Here is a 27962-nt window from a genome sequence, read left to right on the forward strand (position 1 = left end):
AGGGTGGGAGAAGCAACTCCGACTTCTTCCTGGAGAAGCGGTTAAACTCTTGGGGGAGAAGCTACTTGGCAGGTAAGGGCCGTGCAAGGCTCCGCGCAGGTGCCTACCCAACACCGGCGCCTTAACACTGGCTCTGAGTACCTCCTTGCTGGGACAACTCCGGCTTTGAAAATTAAAAAAAAAAATGTTTCGTCTCAAAATTTATAAATGACCTTTATAGAATTATTAACTCTTTTTGTCACCAAAAGGTGAGTTACTTAGTACAAAGAAGCTCGCTATCGAAGTGCAATATATATATATTTTTAATTTTAACAAAAAGTAAATGATAGATTTCACTCGGAATAGTGTTCCCTTAGCATCGAATAACGCATAGCTAATGTGATTTTTAAATTTTTAGCTCCATTAGCGACGGAAATATGGGGGGGGGGGACACGAAAATTACTCACATTTTCCTGTCTGGCGCCACCAATTTTAATTTTAAAATTATATTTTAAACATACTCGTTAAGCTCTTTCCAACGGTGTAGCTATAGGTTGTCGACAACATTTTTATCCCCCCTCCATTTCTCAGCCAAATTTTTGTCAACAATGATCAATATGGCGTTATGTTGGCTCACTTGATGTGCAACCCCATGCAAAATTTCTAGTCAACAGTGGTTCCAGAGATACAATTGTGACAGACGGACGTACAGACAGACAACCGAGTGCCATTTTAAGGGTTCTTCGTTAGACTATGGCACCTAAAAATAATAAGTAAAAATAAATAACATAAGTAAAATTAATTTCATAGTTTTTGTAGAATATTCTAAATTTTTATTAAGTTCTCATCCGACACCCTATGTCGACTTCTTTTCTTCCTCTTTGTGTGTCGTTGCTAAATGACGTTCCCGAAGCAGCACGAATCCACATATTTTGCTGGATCGAAGCGGGTCAGCGGGGGCCTGCAATTTTAAGAAACAGTAGTGAAGAAACTTTTTGTCATCAACGAAGCTCTTGTTGGGCTGGCGATAAGATTCATTTGTGAAAATCCTCGTTTACATTGACTCGATGAAACTGGTATCGTACTCACAGCGTCCATCAAATGCTTCAATTCTTCTGAAACCATTTTTCAATTAGGTATTCCCGAAATCCACGAATTATATTTCTTTCATTTAACTGTAACCTAAATGACAATTTTCTAACTTCGTTTTCACCAAATGCCAACAATTCATGTTTAGAAGGTTTAAACCTTCGTTCTCCTCGTTTTCCTTCTCTCGTCATCGATGTTGTCATTAGTTCCTAAATCTGAATTTTTTTTTTTTTTTTTTTTGTTTGAAACTGTCCAAAATGTTAGTGTCATTCGGATATTCAGGTACTGTGATCGTGCAAAGAGATAGGGAAAATTTACGGGAAAATGTCGATAACGCACATCCGCGAAAGAACAGATGATTATTTTTCGAGGAAAAAGAAAATCACTCTCTCCAAATTCTCGAACGGGCACTTACAATTCATTCACAGCGGTGTCCAACCTACGGCCCGCCAGGAAAGTCAACTAAATCAGCATAAAGAAATCTAACTTTGAATTTTTTTTTAATATGGCCCCTGTACGGGAAAAGTTTGGACACCACTGCAGTATTACTATTATTATTAGCCTTATGGTGCAAGGAAGCCTAAAGCTTATGCTGCACCAGGCAAAAAAAAAAAAAAAAAAAAAAAAAATTCTGAATTACCCCGTGAGAGAAGTAGAAGGGAATCACCAAGAAAGAGAAGAATGAAGGTGAACCAGGGCTCATTGGGAATACCCCCTTGATCTGCTCACTGTTGACCAGCACGACACCTTCTCCGTATGTGGGACAGGTGGTCGGATAGTTTTTACCAGGTACCACTAAGTTGTAGAATGGTAATCCCTTCAGCTCTCCTAATTCGCGCAACAGCACTAATTGCCTAAATCGCCTGAAGGCCAGAAATGTGAACAGTGCGTACCGAGTTAATTTTCTCCTAATCCGTTCGCTATATGAAAATTTTCTTCGTTCAACGGAAAGTATTTTAAATGTATCTTCCAAGGGGAAGTCAAAATAATTCGCTATAAAAGGACTTCGTTAAACAGAGGTCCGACTGAGTAATTTAGAATTATGAAAATGGTTATACAGTTATATGTAGAAAATATCTTAACAATTGACAGTGAAAAATGCAAATTTAGTTAAATAATTTTAAGCCTATTTGAATAGTAGTTAAACATGTGAAAAAAAAAATTACGGAATATTAAAATTTCGAAGTGCACTGCATCCAAATTTCACAAGTCACTGTTAATAAAGGTGCCGGTACGCCGTACCGTTGCGTACCGTCCCAAAAAAAGCACTGATTATATATACACACACACACACACACTGTATATATTTTTTCATGATTTGTAAAATTTAATGCTCCATAAAGAATGGCACCCCATGCTAGGGCCCCTGCTAGCTAGTGTCTTAATCCAGCACTGGCTGACTATAGTTGCTTTCTTGCATCATTTGCCAATACTAATAAATTCTGGGTTATCCTCACCCAGACAAAAAAAAAAAAAACACCTTTGGATATAGGGAAAAAATACCTGACTGACACTAGAACTTCAAAATATTTTATTATTCATTCTTATGACATTTTTAATGCTCTTATTTGCTTTACAAATATTAAACCTTCCATTTCCTCCTCCCAAATCATAGGGTTGGTTGGTTGGTTATTAGGATTTTTATGGCACATCAGCATCTAAGGCCCAAATCATAGGAAGCTAGGGGGAAATCATTAGACTCATCTATTATATTAGACCTAGGATATCTATTAGATTCATCTAAGACATGATTATTATTATTAGCCATATGGTACAAGGAAGCCTGAGGCTTATGCTGCACCAGCTGAAAAAAAAAAAAGTTATCCTGAGAGAGAGAGAGAGAGAGAGATCACCAAGGAGGAGAGGTGGGAAAAAACTGAAAAAAAAAACTAAGAGAGTAAGTTAAAAATTCTTTGCCAGAGACTTATCATAATCAACTCAAATACATGTAATTTTTACTTAAAAATGTAACTGCTTTCAAGGATAAAAGGGAAGGGATTTTGGTTTCATAAAGGTGATTACAGGGATCTCAGACAGCTCAAATTTATTCAGAGGTCAACTGATGATGATGTTACCAACATATAATTTTAAATGGGAAGCATTCAGCAAGTAATCATAGAAGCAACTAGGCTTATTATACCAACTAAGATATTGTGCAAGGCTTAGACTTAAATGGATATCACATAAACTGACAAAGGATATCAGACAAACTGACTGACAAGGCAAAGAAAAATACATGGGATGCTTAAAAATTATCAGGGGTACTATCAGTTTACACCTACAGTAGGTGTATAGTTTGAATAAGTATAAACTTATTCAAGCTATGGCTGATTATGAGAAATCTCTGGCAAAGAATATAGAGAAAAATGGCAGAGAATTTTTAACTTATGTAAATACTAGAAGGAAGGGGCAAATCATAGTGGCCTGCTGGATATGAATTGTATAACCGTTGATGATCCTACTCAGATTGCTGACAAATAGAATGGATATTTTGCCTTTGCATTTAAAAAAAAAAAGAGTAATTTTTAGAGATGGGGGATGCCAGAAGTGAGTCAAATTCTAAAAGGAGCTGAACGATTTTATGATAACTGAGAGGAAAGTGAAAGGGAAACTGATGGAGCAACAATTTTCATTGTTGATCAGTTAAAGTGTATTTAAATGGAAATCATGCCCCAGACTAGAGCAGCAAAGCAACAGGCACAAAGTAGAGGATGTGCTGTGGCTCTGGGAAGAACTGAAAGGGGCAATTCATTTTAATGTGTGCTGTTGCAGCTTGTGCAGCGGTGAACATTAAAATGATAAACATTTTAATGTGCGGCGAGTACATGCTGACCTTTCTAGAACAGGATATGATAAAGTCAAAGAAGTTGTTTTTGTGTATTGAATGCAGAGAATGTGAAAAAATTACATTTATGAGCGTTTGAAGAGTTGGGTAGATGCTCTTGAAGGAATTAAAATGGAGCCCTATCAAGCTCTCAGCTGCCCAACTCAACCCCAGATCTCAAACTTGTGCATTAGGCAACACAGTGGCAATCTCCAAGGCAGAATGCACTGCTCCCACAGTTACTGGTAGTTATTGTCAGTAACTCTATTGTTGGGGAAATGGGAAATATGTTGTGCAAGAAGGATAGGTGGAAAAGGAACAGGGTATGTCTGGCAGGGAAAAAAGCAGATGATGTTGTAGAGCAAATATCACCTTTTAAGGGCGCAAAAGGTGATATTGTACACATTGGTGGTAATGATATTAAGGAGATTGTACTTCACAAGTACAGGGCAATTTTGGGAAAAAGTCACGAGATAGGATTGAATTTGAAAGTGTCTGCAATTCTGTCCAGACACAATAGTAGGGAGTATGTGTTGAGAACCCTGTCAATCACTTTGGCCCTGGAGAGAATATGCAAAGCTCGTGGGGTAGAATTTTTCTCAGCATGTTTTCCTGTGCTTGTTAATAGGAAAGACTGCTTCTACATGGATGGGATACACTTAAATATAAAGGTTGCAAGAATATTTGCTGATGCTATCGAGGCAGTGTTAGGTGGGTTGGAAAACGACTACCTTGGGGGGGGATGCACAGACTAATAGATTAATTAGAGCCACAGGCAGAGATGAGAGCGATTCTTACACTGCTTCTTTAGAACATGCAGCAGCCTGGAAAGCAAAATGTTGGGGATTTCAGGTCCTGCTATGGGTCATCATGGAACAAGTAAATACATGAGCTGTGTTAGGGTAACTAAGAGTAAGAACATGTGCATGTATACTTGCACATATGCTAATGCTAGGAGCATTGTAAATAAATTTGATGAATTTGAGGTACTGATTTAAGTCATCAAATGCAGACATTGCAGGGATAGCAGAAACAGCAGAGACATGGCATCACTCAGACATATGTGATGTTAAATTTGAATATGGGGAGTACAATGTATACAGGAAGGATAGACAGGACAAGAGGGATTATGCTCTTAGTTAAGAAGTATATTAAATTCAAGGCAGTGCATCCGTCAACATGGGTGACCAGTGCAATGCTGAGTCAGTTTGGTGTGATATAAGCACTGGGAAAACAAAATTGAGAGTAGGAGTGTGTTATAGGCCTAATAATTGTGATGAGTGTACCAAACAGCTATACAGAGAAACAGAGTGGCCTCACTGGTTAAAGAAGTAATGTAGGAAAATCTAGAAAGGAATGTAATTATACAACAGTCACAGCATGAATTTGTTAAGGGGGGTTTTGTATACCCAATCAGATAGATTACTATGATGCAGTGACCAAAGAACTGGATGCAAAAAATAATTGTGATATGGTATAATTGAATTTCAAGGAACGCTTTTGATATTGTTGCACATAAAAGACTGCTGTACAAACTGGAGCAATGTGGCAGTAAGGGCAACTTACTGCTATGGATAAAGGGATGGTTAAGTAGAACAAGACACTGTTGCACATAGAAGACTACTGTACAAATTGGAGCAGAATGGTATTAAGGGTAAGTTGCTACAATGGATAAAAGGGTGATTGAGTGGGAGAAAACAGAGTGGTAATCAATGGACGCTGCTCTTTGTGGACTAATGTTATTAGTGGAGTACCACAGGGTTCGGTGTTGGGCCCACTGCTGTTTTGTATATTTATCAATGATATTGATGAAAGTAATCAGGCTTAGTGTCGAAGCTTGTAGATGATACAAAGGTTAGCAGGGTTGTTAATGACAGTAATGGCATTGTGCTATTGCAACAGGATCTAGAAAATTTGGGCATATGGGCTGAGAAGTGACAACTAAAGTTTAACATTGACAAATTCAAAGTACTGCATATGGGTAGAAGTAATCCCAGAGGAACATACCAAGTGTGTGATACTACACTTAGGGTGATAGAAAATGAAAAAGACCTGGGAGTAACTGTGCAGTCAGATATGAAGTTTTCTGAGCAATGCAGACAGGCTGCAAGAGCAGGTCATGGGGTTTTGTCAATGATATACAGGAATTTTGCTAGCAGGGAAAAGGAGGTGATTATTCCTTTGTATAAGGCAATGGTCAGGCCACACCTTAAGTACTGCATACAGGTTTGGAGGCTTCATTTTAGGAAGGATGTAGATTTGCTTGAGCATGTACAGAGAAGGCAAACAAGATTGGTGAGGGGAATGAAGGGGTCCTCTTACCAAGAGAGAGGTTTAAGTTCTGCAAATTGCAGCAGCTGGAGACTGGGCACCTGTGAGGTGATCTGATTGAGGTGTATAAGGCCTTGAATGGGTTGAGCATGCTGAATTCTGATGGGATTCTTCTGCTTGCTTAGATTACGGAACCTAAGGGGGCATAAATTAAAATTGAGGAAAGACAGTTATAGAATAGATGTGCAAAAATTTGCCTTTAGCCAGCAGGTGGTTAATTGCTGGAACAAACTTCCATCTGTCGTTGTGGAAGTTGATAGCTTAAATAAATTCAAGGAGGAACTGGACAAACTTTTAGAGGGAATGGTTGTGTGAATTTTTTTTTTTTTGGCTGATGCTACATAAGCTCATATGCTTGCTTTCTTGCATGACATGCCTCTATTACTAAGAGAGAAGGTGGTTATCAATGGACATTGAGCTCTTTGTGTACTAACATTATTAGTGGAGTTATCTGGGTCAGTGTTAGGCCCATTGTTGAGCCTAATATAATATCATTATTTGTTAATGATATTATTAGTCATATGGTGCAAGGAAGCCTGAGGTTTACGCTGTATCAGCCAAAAAAAAAAAAAAATTTATGAGTTACCCTGGGAGAGAGAAGTAGAAGGGAATCACCAAGGAAAAGAAGAATGATGATATCCAGCTCAGAACCCTGGGTGTGCCAAGCCCATACTCACCAGATGCGAGCCCCTAAAGTTGAATCGATGAAGGTATATCAGGTTTAATATAAAAGTTTGCAGATGATACAAAGGTTGGCAGGGTGGTTAATGATAGTAATTAGGGTGAGCTACTGCAACAAGATCTAGGAAAATTAGGTTTATGGGATAAGACATGGCAGTTGAAGTTTAACATTGACAAATGCAAAGCACTGCTTATGGGTAGCAGTAATCTCAAAGTAGCTTATCAGTTGTGTGGTACTACACAGTTGATAAGTTACTCTGAGATAGTGGAAAGGTTAATGGAAAATGAAAGACGTGGGGGTAACTGTCAGATATAAAATTCTCTGAGCAGCAGACAAGCTGCCAGGATAACTCATGGAGTAATCCTGGCAGTGCTATACAGAACTTTGCTAGCAGGGATAAGGAGGCAGTGCTGGCCACAAGCATGTTCAACCGGTTCTGTCAAACAGGGCTCCACACTCAAATGGTCTAAATAATAATATCATGCACATCTTTTCAGCATTTCTCTCAATGAACCTACTGCCGTTTTAATGTCTAGAGCTGTAAAATTTGAAAATTTACATACTGAACTGTAAAAAATACTGTAAAAATAAAAAAATCACTATTACAAAAATACCCCATGTTTATTTTTGCACAGGACCCCAAGGCCCCACAAGTAATTCTTGAACAGGGCCCACAAATTTTAGGGCCAGTCCTGTAAGAAGGTGATTATCCCCTTTGTACAAGACATGGTTGGGCTGCATCTTCAGTATTGTATAGGTCTGGGGGGGCCTCACTTTAGGAAGTGATGTAGCTCTGGTGGAATGGGTGCAGAGAAGGGCAACCAGATCGGTGAAAGGAACAAAAGGGTGCCCTTACCTAGAAAGGCTTCAGTTCTGCAAATTGCAGCATTTGAAGACTAGGCACTTGCAAGGGGAACTGATTGAGGTGTGTAAGGCCTTGAATGAATTGGGTAAGCTAAATGTTAATGGCATCTTTTTGCTTGCCGAGACTAACTACACAAGAGTAGACAAATTCAAGTTGAGGAAGGATGATTGCAGGATAGATGTGCAGAAGTTCAGCCAGCAGGCGGTTGATTATTGGAATAGGCTTCCATCTGCTATTGTGAAAGTGGATAGCTTGAATAAATTCAAGGAAGAACTAGACAAATTCTTGGAGGGTATGGATGGGTAAAGTGCAATTTTTTTTGGCTGATGCTGCATAAGCATCAAAAGGTTTATATTAAACAATATAAACCTTTTGATTTTCTTACATCATTTTCAACTTCTCTACAATTACCACTACTACTGTTATTTTATTTATTATTAATTTTATAGTTAATACAATAGAACATGGAAAAGAAGTTTTCCCTTGTACTGGGCTTGGTTTCTTCCCAATTTAAACTCTATATATTGTAATGTATTATTTTCCTGCATAAGAAGTGTCCCAGGTAAAAAGCTTTCCCACATAAAAAGTACTGTATGTGATAAAGAATACACAGTGTTTTATTACAATGACTTTTTCCCACTTAATGTTTTTTAAATATAGAAATTCTTTATTTTTATATTAAAAATATTAAACAATATAAACCTTTTGATTATAATGGAAGTGACATACTGTAATTGTTTACATCATATTGTTTTGCATTAAATATCAATTTTTATTCTTGATAGTTTTCCTACAATTCTGCCACAGAAATGAGTTTCATCAAGGTAAACTTCAAATGAAAATTCTTTCCATAATACTTTCCACATGTTTATGCTTGTCTGAAGTATTTGATAATGAATTTAATGAACAGAATGTTAAGCAATTAGAAATTCTCAGGTTAAAAATGTCTCCCATAGGCAGAGTAAAATATTTATAAATTCTGAAATAGTACTTAAAAATCATCTTTAACTTATATATATTATTTAATTTTTATTTGTGTAGTTAATATTTAATACCCTAAGGCCATTTTCCCTCCACTCCCTTGGAAAACTTCTTAATAGGGTTCTACTGTATTTAGTAAAATAAAGCAGAAATTATTACTTATTGCTTCCCATTCCAAAACATCTCACATTGGACACCATGCACATTGGGTTCATGGATTTGTGTTGTTTGCACCATACACGAAGATGTCCATCGGTGTGTTGCATTGTGACACACTGATGGTCCAGGTATTTGGACCCATACAACCAGCACATTTGTTTCCAGTGTCCAACCAGTGTGTTGTTGACACCACAGCATTTGTCATCGACAGTGATCAGCAGTGGGGTAAGCATGTCTCATGGGTTGTCTGCTGTGGAACCCATACATCTGAGTGTGTGGTGCACTGTTACACAGCGATCTGCTGTTGAGCCTGTACTATGTGGTACACCCTTTGCTTACCACAAACATCCAACTTGTGTAATCCTTTACAGTTCTCTCAGCAGGAGGTGTTTTGACCGATTCAACACCTTATACAGTTGGCCAGAGCAACTGACAAGACGTGCCATTTCCGATATGGAAGCACGTGATGCACGAGCTCCCGCAATCATGGCCTTTTGAAATTCTGTGATATCTTTACTACATCCCATAACTGCTGTTTTATCACACTGACTTGCATGACCAAATGCAAATTAGACTGTTTGGCTTTTTATACTGTGAGCTATACGGCATAATTCATTTGGGATGGGGTGGTGATAATGAATTATGCCGCATAGCTCACAGTATAAAAAGCCAAACAGTGGTAATTTGCATATGTTTATTACAGCTGTGGATCATAGGGTTCTGTGATCCACAGTGTGTGTGTATTTTTTTTATTTTATTATTATTTTTTTCTTCTTTTAATGATGATCCTAAATATAAAAGTTGTATTGTTTGGATTGTTTAGATTGGGATCAAAGTAAGTCATCTACAAGATATCAATGTATCATACCTATAAACTGTGTTCTAAGGACAGTTTATCTGCTGAATGAAGAAAATCCTGGGGTAAAATCCTTGCACTTCCACTTGAGTCCGACTAACTCATTCATATTTAAAAAGCCTAAGTAAGTTCCTTCCATCATCATCAGATCTGAAGCTAAACCTTTCCAAATGGTTGTTAGTCTCCATACTACAGTATGGTGCCAATTTTAATTTTTATAAAAATTATAACTTTTTGACAATACATACATAATAAAAGACCACTCCAAAAAAAGTGCAAAATAAATAACAGAAAGAAAAGTTGCTATGAAGTGTTTGAAGATGAACTTGAATAGCTCTGGTTAGTTATTATATGCTCAAAAAGTAGGAGGGTAGAAGAATTGGGATGATTAGCATTAGTAGAGGCATATGATGCAAGAAAGCAAGCTTATTCAGCATCAGCCAAAAAAAAAAAAAAAAAAAAAAAACCACTCCCATTTCACCCCTCCGTTCGTTCGAAATACCAGTCCAGTTGAGCTTTAAATTTGTTTAGGCTATCAACTTCAACAACAAGTGATGGAAGTCGGTTCCACCAACCAACCACCCGCTGGCCAAAGGCAAATTTCCGCACATCTATCCGACATCCGTCCTTCCTCAATTTGAATTTATGCCCTCTGAGGTGATTATTCTGAGCAAGATGAAGAATCCCATTGGCATTGAGCATGCTCAAACCATTCAAAGCCATATACCCCTCTATCAGATCACCTCGCCGGTGCCTAGTCTCCAGACTCTGTAATTTGCAAAACTTAAGCCTTTCTTCGTAAGAGCAACCCTTTGTTCCATTCACTAATCTTGTTGCCCTTCTCTGTACCCGTTCCAGCAGCTCTACATCCTTCTTGAAATGAGGCCTCCAGACCTGTATACAGTACTCAAGATGTGGCCTAACCATTGCCTTATACAAGGGAATAATCACCTCCTTATCCCTGCTAGAAAAATTCCTGTATATCATTGACAAGACACCATGAGCTACTCTTGCAGCTTGTCTGCACTGCTCAGAGAACTTCATATCTGCCTGCACAATTACCCCCAGGTCCTTTTCATTCTCCACCACTGTCAGTGTAGTACCGCAGAGTTGATACGTTGCTCTGGGGTTACTGTTTCCCATGTGTAGTACTTTACATGATGTTCATGTAAATATCTCTAAAATAGGAATACAAATCTTTGAACTGAAAGCCTGTGATAGAGAGTGGAATAATGTTACAGAAGAAAAATTACTAATTTTTCTCTATTAACCAGAATTCGGGATTTTTAGTGAAGTTTTAGATGTGGGAACAATATTCTATTGAGATGTGAAGAACCCTTTTTCAGAATTAATATAATGGTGTTGGCACAAAAGAAACACTTGCTTTTGATGCTAAGAAAGCTATAGATGTGGTGTATTTGCACCAATAAAGGTACACACTGATTTGGAGAGAACAAAAAGTAACAGCAAATGAATTTGACTGAATGGAATAAATAGAACGAATGAATAGATCCTATCACAGCAAATAATGTCTGTTTTAATAGGACTTGTTAATGATTAGTTTGCCTCTTTTGCCTGGGAATTGAAAAAAAAAAATAAAGTTTGGGGGGAAGAAAGTCACACAATCCTCGCCTGAGACCAACTAACTTAACAATGGTATGGGGGGGGGGAGTCTATAACAATTCCTCTAATTTTGATGAAATTTGAAAACAGGCCTTTTCCAGTAGTTATGGGGGGTGAGGAAGTAATTACGGTAATTATTCCTCTTCCCAAAATTATTTTAAAACCACATGCTTGTATGTTCTACTTCTATTATCTGTAAACAAAACAATCTTCCTATGCTGCTACTTAAGACAAAAAAAAAAAAAAAAATATCACTGAACCGTTACTATCACAATGATTTTATTCTGTGCACATAGTTTTATTCTATAACACCTTCCAGAAATAATAAGAAATCAGCTCAGAAATGTCTTAATACAATTGAGCACTCCACTGAGCATGAAACTATTCTGTGATCTACCTATTGAAGCATACAGCAAATCATGGAACTTTTCAGGTATACCATCAAAGAAGTTGAAAAAGGATCCATCAATGATAGTTACATAACATAACAATTATGTTATGTAGCTACATAACATAACTGGCTGACAAATAATTACTACAAGTGGCTAGGGGCAGTAGGGATTGGGGTAGGGGAGCAAAGTGATCAGGGACCTGTAGCCCATACTGGCTCTCAACATCCCTGCAGTGGCTAGTTATAGCCATCATTTGTCTAACAGAATCACAGTCCAATGCCAGAGACACAAATGAAGCCAAACAATTAGCAGCAAGAGTTATTTAATTTTAAATGAGAAAAAAATGTGGCATAACATCAATTAAGAAAAAATTATAATGAAAAAAAAATCTGTCAATTCCCTTTTCTGATTAAATATAGGTTAAGTATATATATGTGTATTTTTAATTGCCACTATTTTCACACCAGAAAACTGACAAAAGTAGACTGTTGTAAGGCAGGGTCTTATTTTTCTTAATAAAACTTACTCTACACAGATGAAACTCTTGGTCTATTAGTGGAAAATATATATATATATATATATATATATATATATATATACACAATCAGCTAGAACCAAGCTAAAATAAACATTCTGTCAGAGGGAAAATATTTAAAATTCATTTTAATAACATTGCTCAATTATTTTAAAAGACCAATTTGATAAAAGGTTCAGTTACACTTTTCTAACATACAGGATAGTAATATTCGTTTGATTTTAATTAATCGAAGTTTAAACATAACTAAATATGTACTAAAAAGTAAATAAATTTATACAAAAATATTTTAAAAGCATATTTTAATTATAAGAAGAATTAGTATTGTTAATTCACTTTTAGCATTTTGTTATGCTTTGCACATTAATAAGAAAAAATTATACAATCTGCAGCCTGACATTTTAGAATGTGCCAAATTCATTTTGAGCATTATCTCCAGGAATATGTAGGGTATGTGATTAGAAGGTGTGATTCCACATTTAGCACTTTATTTTTTTAACTTCATGTGAAAATTGTTTCTTGATTCTTTCATTAGATAACTCACACAATTTTAAAAATTTCAGACATGACTAACAAAACCAAAGCAGTGTTTATTTGTTCCTCCTCTGTACTTTCATGATTTTTAAAAATTTTCTTCTTAAACAAATATTTTAGGCACAGATGGATTTTTAAAATAATTCATTGTATTGAATTTATCACAATGAGACTAGGCCAGATTTAACAGTATCTGGAATTGCAGCAAAACTACCATACTATCAGGTCCACTACCATGGGGGAAGTGGTGGGGTGAGGAGATAAAGGATTACAAAGCAACAGTTAGTTCAGTATGGTCATTAAAAAACAAATGTGGGAGCTGTTCAAACATTTTGAAAGGGATAGAATTCAGAATTTGTACTTTTTCCTCTGACCTAGAAGAACTTTCTTTAAAATGAAATAATCATTACAACAGTATTCTACTGTATGTATAAAATATATAGAGAATGAATGAAAATGAGTGACCTGTAAGGTAAAACATACTACTTTTTCAGTCAATATCATTTGAGGTTTAGTTATTTCTATAACAAAATTACATATTTAATTCTATAATAATTTAAACCTATTTACCTGTATTACATTTATGCTGTGCTTGTCATCTTTTATTAGAAAGCTTGTTTAATCTTGCTTTTCTCTTTAACTTTGAAAAGTCTTGGAAATAGTTTCTTAATAAATCTACATTATTAATCTTTTGTTCCATATCTTCCACATGACAGATTCCTAAGGAAAAAAAGAAAAATCACTTATAATTCACATGTGTTTGTCACTAAATACTAAATTAAAAAATAAGTAACTGGTAATCTCTCTTCCAAAACAAACAGGTATATAGAAATGCAGATTTCCATACAATTATGTACAGTCTCAAAAGCAAAGCCAGCCATTTTATAATAACGACGTGTTAAAAATATAAAAAAAATTGTTAGAAATACTTGTGCATTTCATAACCATAAGCAAAACAGTTAGTTCACCTATGATAATCAAGCTAAAAAAATTCCCTATGCTCTATCACCAATAACTCAGTAGTTCATAGAATTGTTTAAGAAGTTGAATAGTTTTAAACATTTTTGAAGATTACAAAAATTTAACCATGTGTCATTAAACATTGTGAATGTTTGAGGGAGCTCAAACATTCACAAAATAGTGTGAAGACTGAAACAAACTTCTTATGAAAAGTTTTACTTTTCTCAAGTGATTCCTTGAAGTAGTTTTACTATCTTAAATACAAAAAAAACTTCAGTTGCTATAATAAATGATTGAATTTAACTACAATCACAAAATAGCATTTGATATAATGAAACATTATTTTGTGATTATGGTTAAAATCAGATTGTTAAAATGGCCTAATAATCATTTTATTTCATAAAATTCCATAGCAATAGATGTACTAGGTAAACTTGATTATCCAAGGCTGGCTTAAGGTGGGTGTGAGGTATACCACACCCAATGCACCACACCCAATGCTCAGACTGCTCCTACTCAAAATGAGTACCAAATATAACTCAAATTAACTTTTCAGACTCAAGTGCAAAATATGCGAGTTCTGTCTATGAAGTCTGTTTTAATTACAATTGTATTTAGAGCAATCTCAAGGAAGTGGGAAGCATATTTGAAGTAAGCTGCAGTGTTGAGCATCTTAAGTTTATCAATTTTATTTACTGACCATAATTACATCTGCATGCTTAGTTTTTCATACATTTTCACACATTTGATATATATATATATATATATATATATATATCAAATGTAATACAGCAGTTGTTAGTTTGGTATTGATTAAAATTTAGCTCAAGTTGTTAACTATGTTAACTGCCTTCTTTGATTATGGGTCAATACGTGGTGTCAACATTTTCAAAGGGTGTACAATTATTTTTAAAAAAAATTAAAAAAGAATCTTTTTAAACCTAAGTGGAGCAAGGACATTTATATGTCGACTTCAAGAAGCTGTGAGGTTCCACAAATTACTGAGAAGAGTTATGTGCTCTGTACAAGTGAACAAATTAATGAAAGGCTATACATTTTGTATCCAAACAAACAATAATAAACAGCTTCCAACAAAGTATCCTAAACCAGAAATTAATTATAAAGATTAGAGCAGAAAGAATACCTTTTCACTACTAACAATTCTACAGAGATTTTGCACTTTGGTTGCCTATTTGGCATTAGTATTAATTGCGGAAAATGTGTAAGGAAGCAAGCTTTATAGAGCATATGACACACACGCTTCATCTTCTTTCCATTCTTTCTAATAATTTGTCTAATTCCTCCTTAAATTTATTCAAACTATCCACCTCTATCATGCTAGATGGAAGTTTGTTTTCAGCAAACCCCTCACTCTCAGCCTGAAATAAAATTATCTCCTCCACACAACCATCCTTTTTCAGTGCAAATTTACCTCCACGTTATGTGTATTGACCAAAAAAGCTAAGGATGTCATCAGCATTTAGTTTACTCACTCCAATTAAAGCCTTAAACACTTCAATCAGGTCTCCTGCAGATGCCTAGTTTCCAACTGCTTCAGTTCTTCCAATTTGAAGAACTGAAGTCTTATTGTAAGAGTGCCCTTTTGTGCCCTTGACTAATCTAGTTGCCCTTCTTTGCACCTGTTCAAACAAATCCACATCCATCTTAAATGACGCTTCCAGACCTGTATGCAGTATTCAAGATGCAGCCTAACCAGACCTGTAGCAGTAGTACGTTGATTACTGTCATGTTGCACATGGAAGACTATTGTACAAATTGGAGCAGAATGGTATTAAGGGTAAGTTGCTACTATGGATAAAAGGATGGTTAAGTGGGAGAAGACAGAGAGTGGTAATCAATGGGTGCTGCTCTTTGTGGACTAATGTTATTAGTGGAGTCCCACAGGGTTCGGTGTTGGGTCCACTGTTGTTTTGTATATTTATTAATGATATTGATGAAGGTATATCAGGCTTAGTATCGAAGTTTCAGATGATACAAAGGTTGGCAGGGTTGTTAATGACAGTAATGGCAGTGTGCTACTGCAACAAGATCTAGAAAATTTGGGCAGATGGGCTAAGAAGTGGCAACTGAAGTTTAACCTTGACAAATGCAAAGTACTGCATATGGGTAGAAGTAACCCCAGAGAAATGTACCAACTGTGTGGTACTACACTTAAGGTGGTAGAAAATGAAAAAGATCTGGGAGTAATTGTGCAGTCAGATATGAAGTTTTCTGAGCAATGCAGACAGGCTGCCAGGGCAGGTCATGGGGTTTTGTCAATGATATATAGGAATTTTGCTAGCAGGGAGAAGGAGGTGATTGTCCCTCTGTATAAGGCAATGGTCAGGCCACGCCTTGAGCACTGCGTACAGGTCTGGAGGCCTCATTTTAGGAAGGATGTAGATTTACTTGAGCGTGTACAGAGAAGGGCAACAAGATTGGTGAGGGGAATGAAGGGATCCTCTTACCAAGAGAGGCTTAAGTTCTGTAAATTGCAGTGGCTGGAGACTAGGCACCTGCGCGGTGATCTGATTAAGGTGTATAAGGCCTTGAATGGGTTGAGCACGCTGAATTCTGATGGGATCCTTCCACTTGTTCAGATTACGAACCTAAGGGGGCATAAATTCAAATTAAGAAAAGACAGATGTAGAATAGATGTGCGAAAATTTGCCTTTAGCCAGCGGGTAGTTAATTGCTGGAACAAACTTCCATCTGTCATTGTGGAAGTTGATAGGTTGAATAAATTTAAGGAGGAACTGGACAGGCATTTGGAGGGAATGGTGTGATTTTTTTTTTTTTTTTTTTGGCTGATGCTGCATAAGCTCATACACTTGCTTTCTTGCATCACATACCACTACTACTATTAACCACTTTACCAATTTTTGAATCATCTGCAAATGCAGACAAAAAAAAAAAAAAAAAAACTTGATATGCCTTCGTTAATATTGTTATTAAATATTGAAAACAGTAAGGAACCCACTAGTGAAACCCAAGGACTCTAATAACATTAGTCCAAAAAAGAAGTGCCTATTTATAACCACCCTCCATCTTTTTCCACTCAACCATCCCTTTATCCATAGCAGGAATGTATCCCTAATGTCACTTTGCTCCAATTTGTACAGCAGCCTTTCACAGGAAACAGGTCAAAAGCATAACTGAAGTCTGTGTATATATGTCAAAATTATTTCTTGTAGCCTGTTCTTTTATTAATGTATATAACGCATATATCTGAGTTAATATTGTTTTTAAATATTGAAAACAGTAAGGAATCCACTAGTGAAACCCAAGGACTCTAATAACATTAGTCCAAAAAAGAAGTGCCTATTTATAACCACCCTCCATCTTTTTCCACTCAACCATCCCTTTATGCATAGCAGGAATCTATCCCTAATGTCACTTTGCTCCAATTTGTACAGCAGCCTTTCACAGGGAACAGGTCAAAAGCATAACTGAAGTCTGTGTATATATGTCAGAATTATTTCTCGTATCCTGTTCTTTTATTACTGTATATAATGCATATATCTGAGAAACAACTAAACTAAATGTCTATATAGAATGAATCTACTCCTAGAATCTTAAAAAGGTTCAATAGTCACACTCATCATTTCTGATGTTAGAGTGGTCTAAATTTTCATTTTCTTTAAAGGGGTCAATGTATTTCATGCATCAAGGGCACCGTTCAATCCATATTTCTTGAAATAATTGATATTAATCCAAGGGGCTCACATCTGGTGAGTATGTGCTTGGCACACCCATGGTCCTGAGCTGGATATCACCATTCTTCTCTTTCTTGATGATTCCTCCCCCCCCCTCTCTCTCTCTCTCTCTCAGGGGTAACTCAGAAATATTTTGGTTGGTGTGCAGCAAAAGCCTCAGGCTTCCTTGCAATAATAATATATGCTAATAATAAATTCTAATAATAATATTTCTAAAGAAAAATACTGTAAGGTTTTATTGATCTTTTTCTTGGAAAATAAGGTGAGTTCTAGTGAAAAATTCATAAAGCTTCACTCAGATATGCTATGCAACAATACAGTGTGATCTAAAAAAAAATGTATATCACTACATGCACCTAAATATACCTTCAGGCTATTCTCAGAAAAAAAGTGCATCTTATGATCAGGAAAATATAATATATTTTTTGTAAAAGTTTGGGGTATACTCAAATTCAAATTACACTATTCTCTCTCTCTCTCTCTCTCTCTCATATATATATATATATATATATATATATATATATATATCTTCCAAACAAACTGTAAAACTAATTTTCAACCTTAGTTATATTTATTAGAAAACAACAGACAATGAGACTTCTAACTAGAAATGATCTGCAGCATATTGAATAGTTTTATATTTCTCTTTATGCTATATGTATTAATTGACATAAATATTTAATGAAAATTTAACTGCTGAACCTAAAGGCCACTCAGGACTTGAAGTTTTTAATTTTGTTGTGCAAATATAAACTAAACAAAACACATCCAAATATTGGTATACTCTGCAGAATAATCCTTTCAGTGCTAGATCATTTTCAAAATGAAAAGGAATTAAAAATTATTTAAAGCCTACAAAGTCATAAAAAAGACTAATTGGATTGGCACTAGGGTTGCATTCACGACGTGACCACATCCAGATGGCATTCACAGGGGCAAAGAATTACTGATAGTATCAGTGGAACCTTTTCATGTAGTGGAGCAGAATTCTTGTTTTAGAATTATATTTTACTTTAATAAAGTGTGAATGCTAATCACTTCTCAGTTATTTCATAACTGGCAATACAGACACTTGGTAGCTGGCTCTATCCTGTTTTAATGGAACAATTTTCTCATGGCCAATCATTCAATATAATAGTGGTCAGCAACTTGACCACTATTAATTAATTACCTAATGAAGTAAAATTAAATGGTAAAAAAAAATTAACTTAAATTAAAACTGCTAAAAATATATTAATTGCCTTTTCATACCCTTCAGCAGCACCAGAACAGAGGATTTTAAAATATAAATACATTTTACTGTTACAGAAACTAAAATGAACAGTGCTCAGTTAATGACTATGCATGCTTTAAGGCATGCATACTGATTTGATCATGCAATAAGTAAGTAAAATGGACAGATACATTATCCAGGACAAGACTAGTTTCAAATGATACCAGAAAATATAAAAAAATAGTACACAGGAAGCTACTTTAAAAATACTAAGAATGATAAATTTCATGCAATTTGATTACTTCAAACTCATGGTAACTACTGAGAGTACTCAACAGCAGATAACATTTGCACACAGTTCACACAGAATCTGTAGAATGGGTTACAGTTTTGTCTTTAAAACATAAACCAATCAGGAAATGATTTTTATAATCATCATCTTTTTTCCCTATCCACTGAAATTTCTGAAGTAACCTAGAACATTTTGCCAAAAAACATCTTGACCTGCAGTCAAAAATAAGTCATTGACCATTGCTTTATACAGTAAGCTACTCATTAAATAGCTATACAATTAGCATTAACAAAAGGCACATGATGCAAGAAGCAAACTTATACAGCATCGGCCAAAAAAAAAAAAAAAACAACATACACCCTTCTCATTTCACCCATACGCTTGCTCCAAATGCTTTTCTAGTTCTGCCTTGAATCTATTTAAGCTATCAACTTTTACGACGACAGATGGAAGTTTGTTCCAGCAATCAACCACCCACTGGCTAAAGGCAAACTTCCACAAATTTATCCTACAATTCTAGGATAGATGTGGAATCATAGCAATTGAATAGATTTTACACATTACGTAGACTGATGGCACCATAACAGTAAATTGTATCTCACACCACATATCAAGTTAAAAATTTACATTAGTGTTTTCCATTTTTAGAATTTTATTCGGGCAAAAATTCTTAAATTATTTTTTAACAAATTTGCTTTTATTTATTTATTTTTTTAATTTATTCTTTGACACATCAGAGTATATGTAAAACTCTCATAGAGAGGGTTACTATGCATTTACATAGATTTTGTTTAATTTTGCTTAATTTATTTATAAATTTTTAATTTTTTTTTATCCCTATGCAGTGTTATAAGCTTATTTAAATTTGTATCTGGATATCCTTCAATGATATTATAAAATCCTTGGGATGAGGAGATCACTGCAATAACACTGCAACAAGAGAGGCAATCAGGGTGATCTCTCTCCCATGTAAATTCATATAAATACAGTTAGTCCCTGACTTACGTAAGCCCAAGTTACATAACTTTGGACTTACTAAATTAATTTTTTTGGTAAAATCATAAAGATACTATAGTGTCTGTATAATTTTTAAGAGTGTAATCGAATGAAGGAACAATAAGTATAAGTTTTTATTTTCGTTCCCATAAAAACTATGTTGGATAATGATCTGCAGCATAACTAAAATCTAGGTAAATAACTAGAGTTAACATTTCATTTTCTGCTTTAAAAATTCTGAAGAAATATTTGACAGGTGAACTACATTGAAGCACTTCAGAGAAACCCCCACAACGTTCAACCCATGTGGACTGTGTCCCATCAGCTATTTCTTCGGAGAATTACACTCTAGCCCTTCGTCACTACATCCTTTCCTTCCTTCCTTCCTTCCTTCCTTTCTTTCTTTCTGGATTGTAGTCAGCTCAGTTTTGTTTGAGAGAAAAGTGAGAGCTTTTCTTATCTGGGTATTCAAAGCTTATTACATACAGACAACATTTTCTGAGGCTGTAAATGCAACACAGCAAAGGAAGAAGATGGATTTGAATTTTGGAAGATGTTTAACATAATTTCAAGAGCCTGGAATGATGTGACAATAACTTGTATGAGCAAAGTTTGGAAAAAACTTGCTAAAACATTCCAAGCTTGACAACAAAGGCTTCAACAAAGATGAGCTTATGTTTTCTGTTAACAAAAATTGTAAACTTAGTCCAGGAGTTGCATCTGGTCCTGGAACAAAAGATGCAGACAAGCTTGTGGATGAATGAGGTCAAGATTTAACAACAGAAGGCCTAGCCCAGTTGAATGCACAAAGAGTTGAGGAGCAAGGGAGAGCTGAATCCATTGAGGAATTGTGGCAACCCAAGAAACAGTTCAAATTGAAGGAAATGGCAGAAGCATTTTGTAAAATTCAGGAAGGTTTTTATAATTTTCAGGAAATATGTATGAAGGAAGGTTGTTACAGAAAACAGAACTCGAAGAAATAAATAAGAAAAGTTGGTTCTGTGAGTTTGAACTTGGACAGTAAAAGGATGCTGACTGGTTGTGGCAGGTATTCAGACTAGCTTGGAAGAGAGCAGGAATTATAGAAGCCAATTCAGAAGAAAAGTGCCAGTGAAGTATCTATAGAAAATGCAGCAGAAACAGTGTCTATGAGACAGAGAGTGAAAGGACTTTTTTAGGGATGGGTCATTAATTAACCTAAATGTCCTCTTTTTCATGGAGTCTAGAAGCCTGAGAGAGGTGTTGGGGCATCACTCCAGATGTGGGAACAACATTCCATGGTAAGGCAGATTTGCAATTGTACACAGAGAGGATAACACAGAGATATGCAAACTTGTCTAGAAATCTGAGTGTCATCAAAAATAAGCACAGGAGCAGAAGAAACCTTTTTGTGAGATATAAGAGAGGACTGAGTTCTGAGTTTTAGGATTGAAATCGACTAAGTTATCTTTGCCCCACTGAAGAATTGTGTAGATCAGAATTTAAGGATTTTGTAGTGGATATTCGAGAAGTTGAAGTTGTTTGTGCAGGGAAAGGTTTTGCAAACTGGAAGGTGGAATGCAATATGCTGTCATCAGCAAAATTATGGATAGGATTTCTGGTCAATGGAAGAAAGTCATTAATATACAAGAGAAAAAGAGTGGAAGAAAGAACCGAACCTTAGAGAACACCAGTTTTTTGTTTGTTTGGAGATTTATTAGGTGCATTGGCATCTATGGTTGAAAACACCAGAATTACTGGAGAAGTTAGAAGACAGGGAGCCATCTACCATCACCTGCAGTGAGCGGTCAAAGAGAAAACTGGATACACAATTACAAAAAACAGTTGGCAAACCATATGATGAAGCTTATTTAGAAGACCTTTATGCCAAATGCAATCAAAAGCCATTGGAATGTCAAGAGCAAAAGCTTGAGTTTCACCAAACTTTTTCATTGAATTTGTCCACAGATGGGTAACATAAGCAAGTATATCACCAGTGGATCGACACTGAAGGGATCCATAATTCTTTTAAATCTGGCAATCATTTATCAGATGGAAGGTTTTCAGATAGTTTAGTTGGCAGTTAATGGATTTCTCCATTACTTTTGAAAGAATAGAGTTAAGTGCAATGGGACAATACTTGGATGGAAGGGATTTGTCAACCTTTTTTTAGGAACTGGCTGGATGGGAGCATATTTCCTAGCAGAAGGGAAAACACTGGTAAAATAAAAAAGTGTAAAAAGTTGACACAGAACAGGAGTAAGCTCAAGAGTACAGGTTTTGAGAACATGTGAAGAAATGCAATCAGGCAGGGCACTTTCTTGGAATCAAGACTGATCAAAATTCTTCTGACATCCTTTAGATGGAAGACACTTTAGATGGAGGCACTGAATGGAATGTACAGGGAATGGTAGGAGATGGTTTACCAAGATCATCAATACTTGAGTTAGAAGAAAAGTAGGATGCTAGCAGGTCAGTTTTATCTTCAGCTGAGATGGCAATAGAATTATCTGGTTTTGACGGAGGTAGGAATAGAGATGGGAAAAAGCTGCAACCAATAGCTTTGACAAGATACTAGAATGCTCCACTACCATTTGGACAAGAAGCAAGTTTTCTATGCTTAGCCTATAAAAAATAGTTGGAACAATTGATCAATAACTGCTTTACAACTGTTATGAGCTTTGGCATAGACAGAAAATAAACCTGGAGATTTGGATGCAAGCCAATTGCAATAAGCAACATTCTTATCTTGAATAGCCTCAGCACATTTTTTGGAAAACTAAGGTTTACATAAAGGACAAGATTAAGGTGGAGTGTGGAATAAAGGATTTCATCCCTACAAGAATGAATAATTTCACTGATACAATTTGAGCAAATGTTGACATCAGAAGATTTGAAACAGTAATCAAACCAAGGAAAAGAAGTCTCACAGTTCATTCCATTTTGCATTCTTGTGAGGCCAAACAACACAAAGTTGAGAATGGCTACAAGAGAAAGGCTCCATTGGAGAGGAGACCATCATGAAGTTGTGATCTAGGATTCTTAGAGGACTACTCACCTCGATCCTGTTCTTGGAATGGTTGTTTGTGAGATAAAGATCAAGAGTGCTGGCTGTGTGGTTAGGATTATCTGGTATTCTGGCAGGTAAATGAACAATCTGTGCAAGATCATTAGTAATTGCAAAAGCCTCAATCTCGACCAGCTGGGTCCACGTGACTAGAAAATGGAAGTCAGCTGCAGTTGTGAACATTAAAATCACTAAGGAAAATTATCTCACTATTAGGAAAGGTTGGCTGGAGAAAGTCAAGTTTCAAAAAGTTCCAAGTGATTGGGGGAATTGGAACAATGAGAGAGGTAACAGATGAATTTGACAGATGGGGGTTAGAGATTTTAAGCCAAAGAAAATCAAAAAGACGTGATTCCAAATTACCAAGTCTCTGACAGGGAATATTAGATGCAGAAGTGTCCCCTTTGAAGTGAAAGGAACTGTACAGGAAATAATTAGGACAACTGAGATGAGCAGTGGTTGAATCAACCAATAATTGGGATTCTGTCAGGAAAAGTATGTGGGGGGGGGTGGCTTGGCAGACTGTAAATGGATATCACTGAGATTGGAACTGAGACCATGTATATTTGTGAAATGAATGAGGAAGTGTTTGGGGGGTTTAGATCTTTTTTCTGATAAGTTTTTTCTATTCATGATGTATTCAGTAGGAAGAAAAGGTGGGGAAGACGTTGTATGAAGCAATGAAATTTTTGAATATAGTATACATGCGACAAGAATATACCCAGCTCCTTGATATAACGTGGCCTTCACAATTTCACTACATACACACTACTCGAACTCCCTCTAGTCACTATGTGGGAGAGTAGAGGCAGCAAGACTGTACACCAGCTGATCCAGAAGCCTCCTAGAGAGTTACCAATAGGTTCGGCCCAGTGAGCTGTCTAGCAACTGGTTTGTAAACATTGTTTTAGAGCTATATTCTCAAAATATAAGAAAGATTGGATCTCGCCATGATGCCTATCATAACCTCAAAAGACATCAATCGTACTGCATGTTGGAAGGGATGGGGGGTTGCCAGAGTTTTGCTCTGGAGACTAAACATGGTTCCACCACTTCAATCCTCCAATAAACAAAGCAATGGTATTGCATCAGTTGATGAGAGTCATCTTCCATCTAGTATTGCCCAGTAACACAGAAAGGCAGTACTCCTCTGTGTGGTGTGGACACCAAACCTCAATCCCTGCTTACGTTAGTTTGCACCTTTATCATTTGGTCATCTCCAGCATACAAGGTGCTTGTATACATTTCAGGACTTGAACATGAAGGTTATATACTCAGGGTTATTAACAAGTCCCACCGTCATGAAGGTGAAAGTAGAGGATTTAGCTGTTGCAAATCAGCCAGACTTTGCTGAAATTCAGTCCACTTGACTTCAGTGTCACCTGAATATCAGTTCCATCAGTGTTTTAGACACCCACGGTAGCAAACCCAGTTTGTCATACCTCAGAGAATGTCTACAACAGCCTCAAGGACCAGTGTTAGAGCCACCTGAAAATATTTTTCAAAATACATTCAATCTATAGTACTTGATATTGTGGAGATGGGTTAAAATTTAAGACACTGACCATTTGTTGCTCATAATTGTCTCCTCATGATTAGTGCTAAGAGGTCTGGAATCAAATTCTGTTTGTGGCTGAAGGAATAATTAAAAAAGTTTCTTAAAAAATAATCTCAGGTGAACAATACAGAGTTACCTGGGAGTTACTCCAAGTTTTTTAGACCCAGCACCATGTATAAATTGGCTTTTGAACACAAGTACTTTATTATATGCACATTATACACATGGCATACCTTTTGCAGAGCATATGATTAGCAGACCAAGTGTAAATTTCTGGGATTCTGGTTAGTATCTCATATGCATAAGAGTGTGCTCATAACTGCCAGAAATGAATACAAGAGATATGTAAAAATTTCTAAAAACTGGAAATGGAGGCTATTAATGCAAAGGAAGTTAGTCAATTAATATTTGCAGAATGATAAATGGAGGCAAGTTAATACAGCATCAGTGAAAAGAGAAAATAAAAGTTTCATCCACTTTATTTTTCGATCCCTTCTAATATATTCAATCCTCCTTTAATTTTTTTTTTTTTTTGAAACATCCTACCGCCACAACACTACATGGAAGATTATTCCAACAATCAATTACTCTCTGGCTGAGAGCAAATTTCTGCACATCTATTCTGTACCCTCTTTTTCAATTTAAAATCATGCTCTCCTGTGTGCTGTCAGAGAAAGAGTAAAGATGCATCAGCATTTAGTTTACTCAACCTTTTTTAAAAATGATAAACACTGCAATTAGGTCTCACACAGATACTTAGTTCCAGACATTCAATTTATTTACAAAACTGAAATCTTTCATAGTAAGAATACCCTTACTGTGAATAACTTCAGTTACTGTATTCTATTACATTTTTTATTCTTATACAGTAAGAATACAAAATGTAGCCTCATCATTGCTTTATAATCACCTCTGTTTCTGCTGGCAAGGTTCCAGTATATCATTGGCAGAACACCAATCAGTTGTCCTAGCAGCATGTCTGTACTGTTCATAGAGAATCTGATATTAGACTGTACAATTAAACCCCCACCCAGATCATTTTCATTATTAACCATTTGAGTTTGGCATTAACCAAATGGTAGCCTTATCCTGTAATTACTACTACACAAATACAGTACCTTGTATTTATCAATGAAATACTTCAATTGCCATTTTTTGGCCTATTCAAATTGATCATTTATATTTTACTGAAAGCATACCATGAGTAATGTCATTAACTATCTTGCCTACATTTAAATCATTAGTAAACTTAGACATTAAAGTAAGTGAGCCAGACTGAACCTTGTCAGATCTCACTCATGTCACTGGTCCATGAAGAGAAGTTTCAGGATATGGAGTTCAAATATGATGTTGGCCTGCTGGTACCCATTTTATTATTATTAGCATATGGTGCAAGCAAGCCTGAGGCTTATGCTGCACCAGCCAAAAAAAATTTCCAAGTTACCCTGAGTTGTTGTTGTTGAAGTGGGGTTTATTGGCGCAAGGGCTGCTATGGCCAAAATGCACCTATAACTTTAGATTGTTGGTCTATATGAAGTTACCCTGAGAGAGAGAGAGAGAGAGAGAGAGAGAGAGAGAGAGAGAGAGAGGAATCACCAGAAAGAGAAAAATGATGATATCCAGTGCAGGACCCTGGGTGTGCCAAGCCCATACTCACCAGATGTGAGCTCCCTGGGTTCTTAGAGATTAAAAGAAGCAAGTTCAATTGCAGATGCTAATTAAAAAGAGGAATGCTAATCAGAATATCTACAGAAAAATGTGGCAGAAAATATATATCTTGTGACATGGAGAGGAGTGACTTAGTGAAAAAAAAAAGGGGGGATTATTGTTTAATCAAATTTCTCTATTGAATAAGTCCAGATTTTAGGGAAACCACCTCATATGAATTCCAAAGCAGAATGATTCTGAGATCTGTACAAGGTTTGCTATAATTATATGAAGAAAATAACAGGAGCTATAGCAGAAACCTTTTTGAATGCTGAGGGAATAGTACATATATTTATGCTAAGAAAGGCTAGAACCTAAGATCATTCCAATTTAAGAAATCTTTATCTTTTCTAGATATCTACTCAAGATTTTTAATTGTGGGTGTGAGGGAGAGGGAGAGATCTAAAATAGGTTTTATTAGAATTTAAGGTCTCTTCCTTCATTGAAGGGTAGCTGGAGATCAGCCTTTATGAAACTAAAGGTGAATAAATTAAAAACATTGTCATTGTCATATTAAAAACATTGTCAAAGAAGCAAGGAGTAGCATATAAAAATATGCTACTCCTTGCTTCTTTGTAAGATTATTACTGACGTAAGACTAAAATTTGGTAAATAAACAGAACCACCATGTTATATGCAATATAATCATGTCTGTCTTCATTATAAATTTATGATGTACATGCAATATTTTATAAATGTATATAAACACCTACACTGAAATCTAGTATAGACCAAATAAACCAGACGATGCCGTTTATCACAAGCTAAATTTATATCCCGGTGCCGAATTGGCTCAACAGAAAATTTATAAATTTTCTTACCAACCACCCACCCTCCCTCCCTCCCTCCGCTCTCTAACACAAAAGATAAGTTATATAAATATATAATATGTAAATTCTCGGGCTGGAATTTAATGGTAAGGATCGTCCGCTCAAAAGTGGCCGTACCTTTTCATTCAATACCGGCCTAGGCTCTTACCAGCCATGTCCATCCTGATGTTATTATATTAATTTAATCACACCACTTTTTTTCCTATCTTACCTTGAGTGAATCCAGTGTTGACTGTCCGTTTCGATTCATTAAAAAACAAACACTAATATAAATATATATTATCCAAAACATTACTTATTTAAAATTACGTCGTTTGAATAGGTCAAGGTTTACTTTTTTTCTTTTTCTTTTTTCATTCCTCCTCTCCCTTCGCTTTCCTATATTACTGAGAGGAAACCGTTATCATTTCATTGTTAAGGTTAAAATACAACACAAATCATTATTTCACAAAGCCTCAATGAAACAAATCCAAGAAAATTTACTAGATACCAGCATTATCATCGTACTTTTAAATTTGACAACCACCTGTTAATCTAATAGATAAACATGCAGATACGATTTTCGCGCCCTCTTGTAACTGACGTTATCCAAAACTGTGTACGTCAGATTTGAAAATATTGACTTAATTAATATAGAAAGAATCGATTAAAGTTTTTAAAAAACGGGCAATGTTTTTTATTTTTATTTTTTTGATATTGTCACACATGGTCAATGTGATAAACGAAGGAGCAAATCTAAAAGGAACTGAGATATCACGTAGGGGTTCACATCTTGTGAGTATGTGCTTGGCACA

At 35.9% G+C, this 27962-nt stretch overlaps 1 protein-coding gene across 1 annotated transcript in view; it reads right to left on the reverse strand.

The window, feature by feature from the left end:
- Nucleotides 1-27655, reverse strand: part of LOC150087906 (ecotropic viral integration site 5 ortholog-like) — a 293698-nt gene extending 266043 nt beyond the window's left edge. The window contains exons 1-2 of the mRNA XM_090369261.1: nucleotides 27380-27655; nucleotides 13421-13570 (exon numbers count right to left, since the gene is read on the reverse strand). The gene's annotated coding sequence lies outside the window, so the exon portion shown is untranslated. The remainder of the gene's footprint in view (nucleotides 1-13420; nucleotides 13571-27379) is intronic.
- Between the last annotated feature and the right edge of the window lie 307 nt (nucleotides 27656-27962).

Source organism: Mastigoproctus giganteus, chromosome 3, assembly GCF_048544385.1.
Source record: "Mastigoproctus giganteus isolate SK-2022 chromosome 3, ASM4854438v1, whole genome shotgun sequence".
In the NCBI taxonomy this organism is placed as follows: Eukaryota; Metazoa; Arthropoda; class Arachnida; order Uropygi; family Thelyphonidae; genus Mastigoproctus; species Mastigoproctus giganteus.